A 12,331-nucleotide genomic window follows, 5' to 3' on the forward strand; every position below is an offset into this window, starting at 1 on the left:
CTACATGGATGTCCAATAGCCATTTCCAACCTATTACAACCAACGCTAAGCTTCTGATTTTGCACTCCCCCCTCTAATTTGCTCTTCTTCACGTCATCCTCCTAGCGGATCAAGTCAGAAACTCTGGAGTCACCCGTGATTTCTGTTTGTCATGCTTCATATTGAATCCAAAAACAAATTTTGTTAGCTCTACCTTTAAAACATATGTTGATTCCAACTTTCTTACTTATCTCCACTGTTACCACCCCAAACTAAGCTACGAAGAACTCTCACTTGAAATTTTACACTTGTTTCCTGTTTCCATCCTTACTCCTCTACAGCCTACTTTTCACACAGTTGAAAGAGTAATCCTTTAAAATTTTTCCGTATCCTCAGCTCCAAAATCTCTGCCCAACATAAGATGACCCGAATCACCCATATCCTTATATAATCCTCTCCCTTTGACTATAAGAAGAACTTGCATATATGAAGGCTATCAGTTCCATGACACTGTTGTGTTTACATGTCAAATGTGAAAGGGTTTTGCAGACACAGTTATGACTCCTAATGAGTTGACTTTGAGTTTATCACAGGGGTGACTATTCTAAGTGGGTCCAGCCCAATCAAGGGAGCCCTTTCCAAAAGAGCTTAGGTATCACAGAGGCACAGAGACTGGAAGCATTAAAGATTTTCCTACTGGCCTTAAAAATTAAAGAGCTACAGGGGCGCCTGGGTGGCTCAGTCGGTTAAGCGTCCACCTTAGGCTCTCATAGTCCTTGAGTTCGAGCCCTGCATCAGGCTCTGTGCTGACAGCTCGGAGCCTGGAGCCTGCTTCGGATTCTGTGTCTCCCTCTCTCTCTGCCCCTCCCCTGCTCATGCTCTGTCTCTGTCTCAAAAATAAATAAAAACATTAAAAAAAATTTTTTTAATAAAAAAATAAAAAAGAGCTATAATGTGAATTATCTATGGAGGGAGCTAGGTGGCAGGGTACTTACTGTGGGAGACCTCTAGAAGCTAAGGGTCACCATAATGTGAATTCTGCCAGAAACCATATCAGTGTGGATGAAGACCCCAAGTTCCAGATGAGAATGCAACTCAACTAACACATTGATTTCAGCCTGGAAAGACCATTAAGAAAAAACCCACCTGAGCTGTGGCTAGACTTTCTTACCTACAGAAACTGAGATAATAAATGGGTGCTGATTTAAGCCACTAAGTTTGTGTTAAATACTATGTACCAAGAAGGTATATATTCAATAAACACTGTTGAACAAATCATTTCTCATTCATTTATAGGCTTTGAATTAATAAAAGCCACACATATCAAGCTTCCTAATACAAGTGAAATTCCTAATAATCTGACTAAAGGCTACTTATCACCAATTCACAGGATTTGATATCCTAAAAAATAAGGCGGCAAAAAAGGGGCACAATCATTTCAATCTAATAGTATATGATGGTAAAAATCAAATTCCAAAAGAAAATTAAAAAAAAGAATTAGGGCTCTTTCATTTTACTTTCCTATTGTATTCTTAGTGTTCTAAATAAACAACTGCATCACAAATGCTATGAGAATTGATTAAAAAAAAAGTATCACCACAGATAATTTTGCCAGATGTGATGTGATGGCTAAATAACAGGGGAAAACTTCCCTAATGTATTTTTAGAATTTTCTAAATATTTAGTTTGCCTTTGTTCAAATAATTCTTTTACTTTGGGGTACCTAAAATACAATTCTGGACACAGGTTAAATGTTTGAAGACAGAAATAAAGTCCACCAAAAAATAAAAATGAATTTCTGGATGTCAGTATAGAAGACACTCAAGGCAGGAATCGGAAAATAAAAAGGGATACCATCGCAATCCCATGGGTTGTGGGAACACCACGCTGGAAGACAGCCAAACTCCACCCACCAGCTCCCTGGAAAATTCTCACAGCTTCCCTCAAAACTTCTCTCCCAAGACATACAATCACAGGACATGAAATCTGTATGTACAGCCAGAGAGCAGGCAAACAAAATTGGAATGACATGCCCACAGGAAATTTACTCCAAAAAAGGATTTCTGTCTCCATTTTGTCTCCTCTTTTTCTCCTCAGCCACCATGCAGGTAATTCCTCCTCTACCGACATACAATTAATCCACACCATTGACAGCCTCCGGACAGGAAAGACAGAAGATGGCACAGCCTTGACCTGAAATGACACGCAGCTTCCCAGGAAAGACCCCAATACCCCCGACAAGGGAGGTTTCACGTAGCCATTCCCAAGACCCACTATCATCTTTCTGTTAAGGATATGGTACTATTGCTTCCCTAGTAATTTCTAATATTAGGAAATGTACATGAAACATGATTTTGTGAAACACCAAATTCCTGACTTTGACTTTCAAGGAAAATAGCTTAAAATTAAATGGATTCGTTTATTAACATAAGAATCATGAGGATTAGGGGTGTCTGGTTGGCTCAGTCGGTGAAGCATGTGACTCTTGAATTGGGGATTGTAAATTCAAGCCCCATTTTGGGTATAGAGATTACTTAAAATAAAATTATGGGGATCAGAGGAGAAAAGGGAGAATTCCTGTGAAGCATTCTGAAGACTTAGGAATAAAATAAAATAAAATACAAAAAAAAAAAAAAAAAAAAAAACCCACATTGCTGGTAGGATTAACTTTTTACCCAAAGCAGACCTTAGTATTTGCTCTTTGATCTAATAAAATATAATCAATGAGTTTGGAATATTTCTAGGATATGCAGTCATTCTCCTGGGACATATGCCACTGTTCCACATCAAACAAAACCTTTTTCCTGGGCATCTGATAGAAGCGAGGTCATATGAAAAGACATCTCATAGGTGACTGACTAGTTTTACAAGGGCAAGATAGTTTATCACAGAGTGAGGTCTCATCAATAAATACCAAAACTGATTCAACATAGGCATTTGGTTACTGTAATGATTAAATGTGGGAAAAAAAAAAAAAGGTGCCTGGGTGGCTCAGTTGGTTGAGCATCTGACTCTTGATTTCGGGTCATAGTTCCTGAGTTTGAGCTCCACATCAGGCTCTTCACTGACATTGCGGGGCCTGCTTAGGATTCTCTCTCTCTTTCTCTCTCTCTCTCTCTCTCTCTCTCTCTCTCTCTGACTCTCCCCTGCTCATGCTCTCTCTTGCAAAATAAATAATCTTAAAAAAAAAATCTTTAGTTTCCATTCATTTTTATCATAGCAACATGTGAAGCCCAAGAAAGAATTTATGTATTATAACTTATATGCCATGAACATTGTTAAAATAGTATGTTTGAGAAAATATATATATTCAGGAAAGAACAGTAAACAAGCAGGTATCATGATCATTATTAATATAGTATTTTTGAGAAAAACAGAATATATAGAAAAGGCTAGCAAATCTGGGAAGTATGTAGGAAATTTACGAGAAGCATGTTCCAGAGCACTGAGCATGAAAATATGGACAGCTCCCACTCATTCTTCAACAAACAGGGGCAGTGCCAAGCACTGGGGATTTCTGGGAAATGTGACCTAGCCATGAAACACTGTGGCAAATTATAGACAAATGCAGAGAAAGCGGGCTAGAGTGCTAAATACCATAAACATTACCATACAGTGCCCTGGGACTCCAGGAACTATTGGCAGAGATGATCAGAAAAAGCCCACTCAAAGATGTAAACTTCTGAGAATTCCTGCCATCTGGACAGGATTAGGACCTGTGTAATGGAATGCAACATCTTGAACACTGGGAAAGGCAAGTCACTGCTGCAGAAACATCCAGGGAACAGCACCCACCAGTTCTGTGTGGATTCTATGCAGAACCGTGGGACAAGTGACAAGCTATGCAAAAGACAGCTGACGAGAAAAGAAAGACACATTTTAAAGGTACACCAGGTAGACTGTAAACACACCAAAGCAAATCTAGCAAGTAGCTTTAGCTTCCTGGGAATGGAGACAATTCATGAGATAGAAAACAGCACAACATGAAAATAAGTTAATTAGTAAAAAAGTTGTTTGCATACTAAAAAAAAAAAAAGGAAAGATAATTCTGCTGAGTCTCTAATGAAAACATTGAAACTTTTATTTTTTCTATACAATCAATATAGAAAACAATTATCCATAAAAGTTATGAAAACAATTATCCATAAAAGTTGGATTTTCCTTTGGAACCAATGAGGTCATATTACTTTCAGACTCTGAATTTTTCCTTCCCAATATCATCAAGTTCCCACCTAGACACATAAGAAGAATAAACATATACAATAATTTATTTAAATATCTGCTTTAAATAAATTTTCAAAGCAATTTTTAAATAAATTTTGTCTAAAATTATAATTCTTGGAGTGCTTGGATGGCCCAGTTGGTTATGCGTCTGGCTCTTAGTTTCAGCTCAGGTCATGATCTCATGGTTTGTAAGTTTGAGCCCAGCATAGGGCTTCACACTGACAAGGCAGAGCATGCTTGGGATTCTCTCTCTCTCTCTGCCTCTCTCCACCCCTCCCCAGACCTCTCTCTTTCTCTCCCTCAAAATAAATAAATAAACTTTAAAAAAATAAACATAAAAAAATAAAATAAAATTATAATTGTTCCTCTGAAAATATGAACAGATTTCATTGATTAATTACCAAGGAAATGTGACAACTTTCCAAAAACCTTTCTTCTTGGTGGAAAGCAACCTACAGTCTCTAGGTAAGTTATAAAATCATTTATAACAGGGTAAATACTTTACAACCAATCATTTTTTTTTCATTTTAGGACTTTAGCCAATGTGAGAACATAAACCAGAAGGTAATGGAACATAACTTCCGGAAGGAAGAAACCAAAGTATTATTGGCCACACATAACTGTCTCTCTAGAAATCTCAAATGAATTGACAAACTATTAGAACAAATAACAGGATGCTCAAGGGAATAAATGTAAAATTCCTAAAAAGCAATAGTATTTTTCAATCCCAGCAATAACCAACAAGAAATAAAGCTATAATGAAAACAAAATCTTTTATAATAACTAAGTAGCCCCCCCCCCCCCCCCCCCCGCCTTATAAACAGTTTCATTTTCCACGGTTCTGGTTACCCTCAGTCAACCATGGCCCAGGAGATGATCCTCCTTCTGACATATTTTCAGAAGGTAAGTAGTAGCCGAACACAACATCACAAGCATACATCATTCACCTTGCTTCATCTCTTCACACAAGCATTTTATCACCTCACATCATCACAAGAAGAGTAACTATAGGACAGTAAGAAATTCCGAGAGAGAGATACCACATTCACATAACTTTTATTACAGCATACTGTTATAATTGTTCTATTTTATTATCATTGTTAATCTCTCCCTGTGTCTAATTTATAAACTTTATCATAGGTATGTATATATAGGAAAAACACAGGATACATAGAGTTCAATACATTCTGTGGTTTCAGGTGCCTGCTAGGGTTCTTAGACCAAATTCCCCAGAACTAGGGGAGGAACTACTGCATATAAAAAGGCCTATATGAAGCAAATTACAAAAATTTACCAAAAGCCATGAAAGAAAATCAGAATAAATAGAAAGAGATATATGTTGAATGGGAAGATTGAATAATACAAAAATGCCAGCTCTATCCAAATTATTTTGATGTAATTTCTAACGGCAATTTCTCCGGGATGTGAGGGGAAAGTTAAGAGGACTTGAAGGGCACCTGGGTAGCTTAGTCGGTTGGGTGTCCGACTTCAGCTCAGGTCATGATCTCACACAGTTCGTGGGTTTGAGCCCCGCATCCGGCTCTGTGCTGACAGCTCAGAGCCTGAAGCCTGCTTCGGATTCTGTGTCTCCCTCTCTCTGCCCCTTCCCAGCTCATGCTCAGTCTCTGTCTGTCTCTCAAAAATGAATTAACATTAAAAAAAAAAAAAAATTTAAAAAGAGGTCTTGACATACCACCTAAGTTCATTTGAAAAATTAAACAAGTGACAGAAGCTAGCAATTTTTTGAAAAATAAATAAGAAAAAAGGAACAATGAAAACTCGCAAGAGGGGCACCTGAGTGGCCCAGTCAGCTGAGCATCTGACTCTTGATTTCGGCTCAGGTCATGATCTTGTGGTTCATGGGATTGAGCCCCACACTGGGCTCTGTGCTGGCAGCACAGAGCCTGCTTGGGATTCTCTCTCTCTGCCCCTCCCCTGCTCATGCTCTCTCTCAAAATAAATAAACATTTTTTTTTTTAAATGGCAAAAGACCTGACATAGCAAACAGATTCTGAGGAAGTTTAAAATTTAATATAGATCCTCACAAATCAATGTAGAAACAAATTCCATAAGACATAGTGTTAAGAAACGGACTATTTGGGAGAAAAATGAACTCATCTTCACATCATATGCCAAAACAGACTGTAGAGAGTTCTGTAGAGTTCTATGTTTAAAAACAAAAGAAAACAAACAAAAACAGAAGAAATATTGGTAATTTTTTAACTGATCTGGGGTTAAGAATGACTGTTATACAAAAGAAGTAAATGAAATAAATGAATGGAAGACACATAAGTTTGACCATATGAAAATTTAAGACTGCTGATGTTTGTAACCATCAGAAAATTTGAAAGTTTAAAAAAGAAAATGGGGAAAATCTCTGCAGTGAATGACACAGCCAGCCACTATTTACTAGGGCTCTGGGACAGAATGTCAGCTCTTTGAAATGCTGATGGTCTTTTCAACATTCTATGCCATATAAATAGTTGTTTACATCATTTTAAATATAGATCTGGAAAACAAAAGCATACATTTTATTTCAAAAACAAATCTGGGCTTTTGAAAATAGTTTATTTGCCCATAGAGTTATGAGTTCCCACATATGTGAAGAAATATCTTTGATCCTAGGAAGAGCTTGAAAAGACTCAGCTTTCAGTTACACTGGTATGAAGTAAAGTCTCTGAGACTTTTAAAAAACCATCAGCCTTCCATGTCTTTGTTCTTCCAGAGAAAAAACTGTTTTATTTTAAAACTCTAGAATGATATATTTAGAACTAAGATTTTTTTCCTCCACTCTGAGCTTTCTTACAAAAAGCAACCTTACCTTTTAGTCTGTTTTAATCCCAAAGGAGACAGTATCTGAAAAATAAAAATAAAACACAATCGGAAAAAAGTTGAAAATTAATGGTTCAAATACATTCAAGCCTCTGTAATTTTTCATATTAAGTCATACCAGAGCTCTGTGCAGAAGAAATAGGTGCAGTGTTTCTCCAAGTTTGCACTAGTGGGGGGTAGCACCTCTGAGGTACAGCACAGTGTGAACAATAAAATCTCGTCCCTCTTGTCTCTGTAAAACGTAAAATGCCTGCCCCAAGGCTATAAAAAGAATGGACTTGAATGCACAAATATCCACTATCTACTAGGCTTGTTGTACACATAAGCACTAATGCTTACTATTTGACAGTACAACTAAACAAAAACAAGGTTATTGTTTGCATATCAAATGTTAATTTGTTTTACTTTCTACTTTGATAAATATTACATTCTCTAATTACATACAATTTCTCCCAAACTTAACCTGTAGAAGTAATAGTGAAAAACTCATTCATGATATTTCTACACAATGAATCACATGATGTAATTTTATTTCACCTAATAGCATTGGTAAAGTAATTTTTTTCTCCAATGCTAAAGTATTTTTAAAAAGGATTTACATTATAATCACTAATTGTTCATAACATGTTTAGTTTTACCTAAGAATATTTGCTCAGAAGAAACAGTTTGAAATCTTTTATCTGAATGATATCTGTTCATTTAATTAAATCAATTCTAAATTTCAATACTGGTCAAAAAATAACATCAGTATGTAAGTCAAGACACAAAGAAAAAAAAAAACAACACATTTATAAATAGAGTCTAGCAAACCAGAAAGCTTCAACACTCTTAAGAAGAAATGTCAACACAAAACACCTGCACATGATTATCCTGCTGGTTAACTATGGATCTTTCTCTGGCATCTGTTGATTTGTCATTCCTACTTGCCCTCTATACAGTTTCTAGGAGAGTACTTGTTTCCCTTTCTGGCCTAGGTTATAACAAAGGATAAGATGGGGGCAGAAATGAAATGGAAATGGAACTTATAAACGTATGAGTCACTTAAAGCAGCAAAAACCCATGAAGTGAGGACACTGATTTGGAAGTAGCAATTTTGGACAAATACATCTTGCTAGAGTACAGTCACATATGCCAGGGAACCACTGTTCTCACAGGTCAAATGGCAACAAATGGTCACATGACTTAGAAACCAAATTTAGGTCCATCGACTTCAGAGAAATCATTACATCATCATAAAAATCATAAAAGAGCAATATCAGACCCTAATCTTGATATACAGATAGATGGCAAAGGACAAGGGTTCCACATTACCAAAGGATAAGCATGGCTTAACAGAAGACCATAGAAGGGGGGAAAAGAAAAAAGTTAGAGAAGAAAGGAGGCAAACCATAAGAGACTCTTAAATACAGAGAACAAACTGAGGGTTGATGGGGGTGGAGAGGGGAAAGTGGGTGATGAGCATTGAGGAGGGCACCTGTAGGGATGGATGAGCACTGAGTGTTGTATGGAAACCAATTTGATAATAAATTATATAAAAAATAAATAAATATAAATAAATAAATAATAAAATAAAAAATCATCCACGAAATCAAAGAGTTTAAAATATATGAAGCTGGAACATCACAGTATTCACAGTGAAACACAGAAATACACTTATAAAAGAACACATGATTAACAGGAGAAGAGCCATCAGGTCCTGCAGATGTACATGAGGAGGAACAGCAAATGCAGACAATGCCTGGTAATGCATTCATGGAAGAGGTGAGACTCCGACTGGTTATTCCATAATAAGTCAAGTTCAGACAGCCAAAAAAGTATAGAGAAAAGGCAGCAGATGGTATACATACAAGAAAAGTCAAATCAGAGTTCAGAGTTACAACAAATACTTAATGTTGTATGCTACTGGTCTAATATCTGGCTAGGGATTGCTTGAAATACCAACAGGCCAGTCAGACACGGGAAGCCAAGCAAAACCCAAACAGCAGTTTTACAAGTAACATTGGCCGAAAACAACTTCTAAAATTCAACAATAAATGCAGACCAGCAATTAAGAAAGGTTCCAGGTGATTATATCCTTTAAACAAGGTTCAAAACCTAGTGAGGCAGGACTTTCCTTACACATTTTATAGATTTCACTATAGGACTCTCTTGAAAATACCTTAATATGATCATGTTGATCAAAAAAAAAGTAAATCAAACCTGATGCTATAACTTCATCACTCTGTGTTTTATAATCTTGCTGGTAACTGCAATTCAGTCATTTCAAATCAGCAGCAAACTCCAGCAAAAACAGGGGTTTTGAAAGTAAAAGTCCTGGGTTCAAATCTACACCCACCTTAACTAGCAAGTCATTTAATATCACAAAACCTCATCTGAAAAATGGTAATAAATGCTATGAAATGAGATCTATATATCTGTATGGGTATAGATGATATTTAAACATACACACACACAAACACACACACACAGAATCTACACATAGAATCTAGCTGGGTGTCTCACACACAATGAGTGAGCTTTACACGCTTTTCTTTTTCTTCTTGCCTATTTCAAGTAAAACCAAAATATATAGAACCACTTAAATACTGACTGCTCCTAAGCACATCTTTTAGTTTCCCCTAATTTCACTGACATAATTCCATGAAAGCAGTAAAAAAAAAGTAATGGTGATAAAGAATATCCAGACAATTCAAAAAGAAGAATGGTACATTTTAGAAATTACCAATACAAAAAGAAAGCATTCTGAATAAGTCCAAGGTCATATAAAAAAGTATTAGCATAACATTCTTGATTTGATCTATAAACCTAAGAATTATTCATTTTGCTAAATAAAAGCAAATTCCTAGTATCTGTTCTTTTATAGTCCTTAATACTGAACCAATATGTTTTTAATGTAATTCATCCATTGTCTAAATCTAATCATCTTCCCACATGAGCATTCACCCCACTTGCCCTTCCCACAGTCTCATAACTGCACTGGCACAATATCATGGGTAATATACTGACGAACAGTGTTGAAACCATGTGATATTGACCTTGTTTTCTCCATTTCCTCTGATTCGAAAATAGCTTATACCCTACATAACACAGGTATATACCTCTGGGTGCATTAAAAGTAAGGATCTCTGAGAAAGCAGGGTTTTAAATAAAGCCACTTAAGTTAATCTGAGTAGCTCAGCTACTTTAGGGATATCATCAATCATCAAAACTAGCCAGAAACTGCTAGAATAGCATCTTCCAAACTTCACATAAATAAATCTATGAGTTTCTTAACATTCCATGCTTTCAATTAGCCTTTCTATAGCTCTGCTCATTTTTTTATAACCATATACTTCTTCCTATTGATTCTCAGCACTCATATATTGGCAGGAAACCATTGCCAAGCTAATAGAATGACATGCATTTATGCAGTGCTTTTAATTAAGTCATTTTGGAATCTCCTTAGCATTCTGATGAAGATGATATGTTGTCTTCCTTGAAGTGAGCACAGTTGAATTTGTCTTTGTATTTCCAGTACCTGGCCCAGTGCCTGCTACATACCAGGTGATCAGTATCCATCACAAATCACCAGAGTGACACAGTCCTGGGTTTCAATCCTGGCTCCAGGACTCTCCAAATCTAACCTGGAATGTGAGCAAATCATGTGACCTCCCAGGGTTCTAGTGTCTTTTATAAAAAATGGGAATGAAGAAATCCATTTCATAGAGTTTCTGTGAAAACTAAATGAAGTAATGTATTTAAAGTCATTTCGGAGTAGCTGGTAAATAAGGGCTGGAAAAATTGTAGATTAGTTTCACTAAATCATACATACTCCTCACACAAATCCTCTCTGAGGTCATAAATTACATAGGTAATGTCAGACTATGGATTCAGAGTAATACCTCCCTTAAGACCAATGATTATAGACAGAAGGGTACTAGACCCTAAGAAGCAGCATTCTCTGAAATTTGCCTTGATCATTTTAGAATATTTCCCACATCTGGTTTCATGGTCCAATTCTGTAAATTTTGATCTCACGGTTCCTTTAGACTCAACCCTACTATGACCCATTAACAACCATACTGTGCATCCTAGGCCAGCTAATCCCTAATCCTCTTTATATCTATCTCCTTCCTTGTATCTAACCCTTAATATTCCATTACTGGTCCTAACATTCCAAAGAGAAATAGAGATGAATAAGCTTTGGGGTCAGATAAGAGGAAATCCCAGCCACCAGAACACTATTTTTTGAGCCCTTCCGTGTGGCCATAGAATCCCAAGAGGTATAACAAGTATAACACAGCAGGCTGGACATGGGGGAAGCAGTGACATTTCAATGCTCCTAGAAGATGTGAAACAGGGATCTGGTGAATCTCTCATTATGAATATCTAAATACAAAGCATTTTAAAACTAAAATTCATTAGTCTATAAACATAAGTGAGAAAGACCATGGTGAATTCAGCCAAGCAAAATAAGAGAGATAATGAAATCTTCTATCTGAAGACTATCTAAGTGTAAAGCCTGGAAACTTCAGAGTTCATAAGATGTAAGTCTAAAAAATATTTGGGATAAGATTATAAATCAACAAATATTGACCAAACGTCTACTACAATAATGCAAACATTTGCAAGGTCTTCTAGAAGTTACAAGGTATGTTCAAATAAATACTTGCATAAATACTGGTAGCAAACATCCAAATCTACCCGAGAGAATAGAAGGAATGACTATATCTCTAGGGGAGACTGGAGGCATAATCCAAAAGGGTCTGTTAATGAACATGAAATTTCTTTGATGCCACATTTCTGATTTTTTTCCTAATCCATAATATCCCTATATTTGCTGTAATTATACTTACATAATAAAACACCCATTAAAAAAATCCCTCTCTCACACTCTCAAAAATAAATAAACATTAAAATTTAAAAAGGGGTGCCTAGATGGCTCAACTGGTTAAGCTTCTGACTTCGGCTCAGGTCATGATTTCGTGGATCATGGGTTCAAGCCCTGCATCAGGGTCTGTGCTGACAGCTCAGAGCCTGGAGCCTGCTTCAAATTCTGTGTCTCCCTGTCTCCCTGCCCTTCCCCCACTTGTGCTGTCTCTCTGTCTCTGTCTCTGTCTCTCTCTCTACACATACACACACACACACACACACACACACACACACACACACACACATATATATGAAAAATAAACATTAAAAAATATTTTTTAATCCTCAACAGTGGGGTTCAGAAAACATTCAAAGTTAGTGAATACACTTAGGTGTTGGAAGATGGCACGCTCTGAAATGTGCTGCCCAACACTCTACTGTCGCC

General features: G+C 36.6%; 1 protein-coding gene across 32 annotated transcripts in view; it reads right to left on the bottom strand.

Moving 5' to 3' along the window:
- The window catches only part of FARS2 (phenylalanyl-tRNA synthetase 2, mitochondrial), a 626,558-nt gene that overhangs the window by 520,296 nt on the left and 93,931 nt on the right, over positions 1 to 12,331 (bottom strand). For 27 of the 32 annotated variants that reach the window (XR_015251092.1, XR_015251091.1, XM_086706386.1 and 24 more), the window contains one exon: positions 7,025 to 7,059. The exons of 4 other annotated variants lie outside the window; for them this stretch is intronic. The gene's annotated coding sequence lies outside the window, so the exon portion shown is untranslated. Of the gene's footprint in view, positions 1 to 3,588; positions 3,696 to 7,024; positions 7,060 to 12,331 lie in introns of those variants that run through there. One more of the 32 variants, XM_086706361.1, reaches the window with a different exon arrangement.

This window comes from Puma concolor, chromosome B2 (genome assembly GCF_028749965.1).
Source record: "Puma concolor isolate L17-30 chromosome B2, mPumCon1.1.hap2, whole genome shotgun sequence".
Classification (NCBI taxonomy): Eukaryota; Metazoa; Chordata; class Mammalia; order Carnivora; family Felidae; genus Puma; species Puma concolor.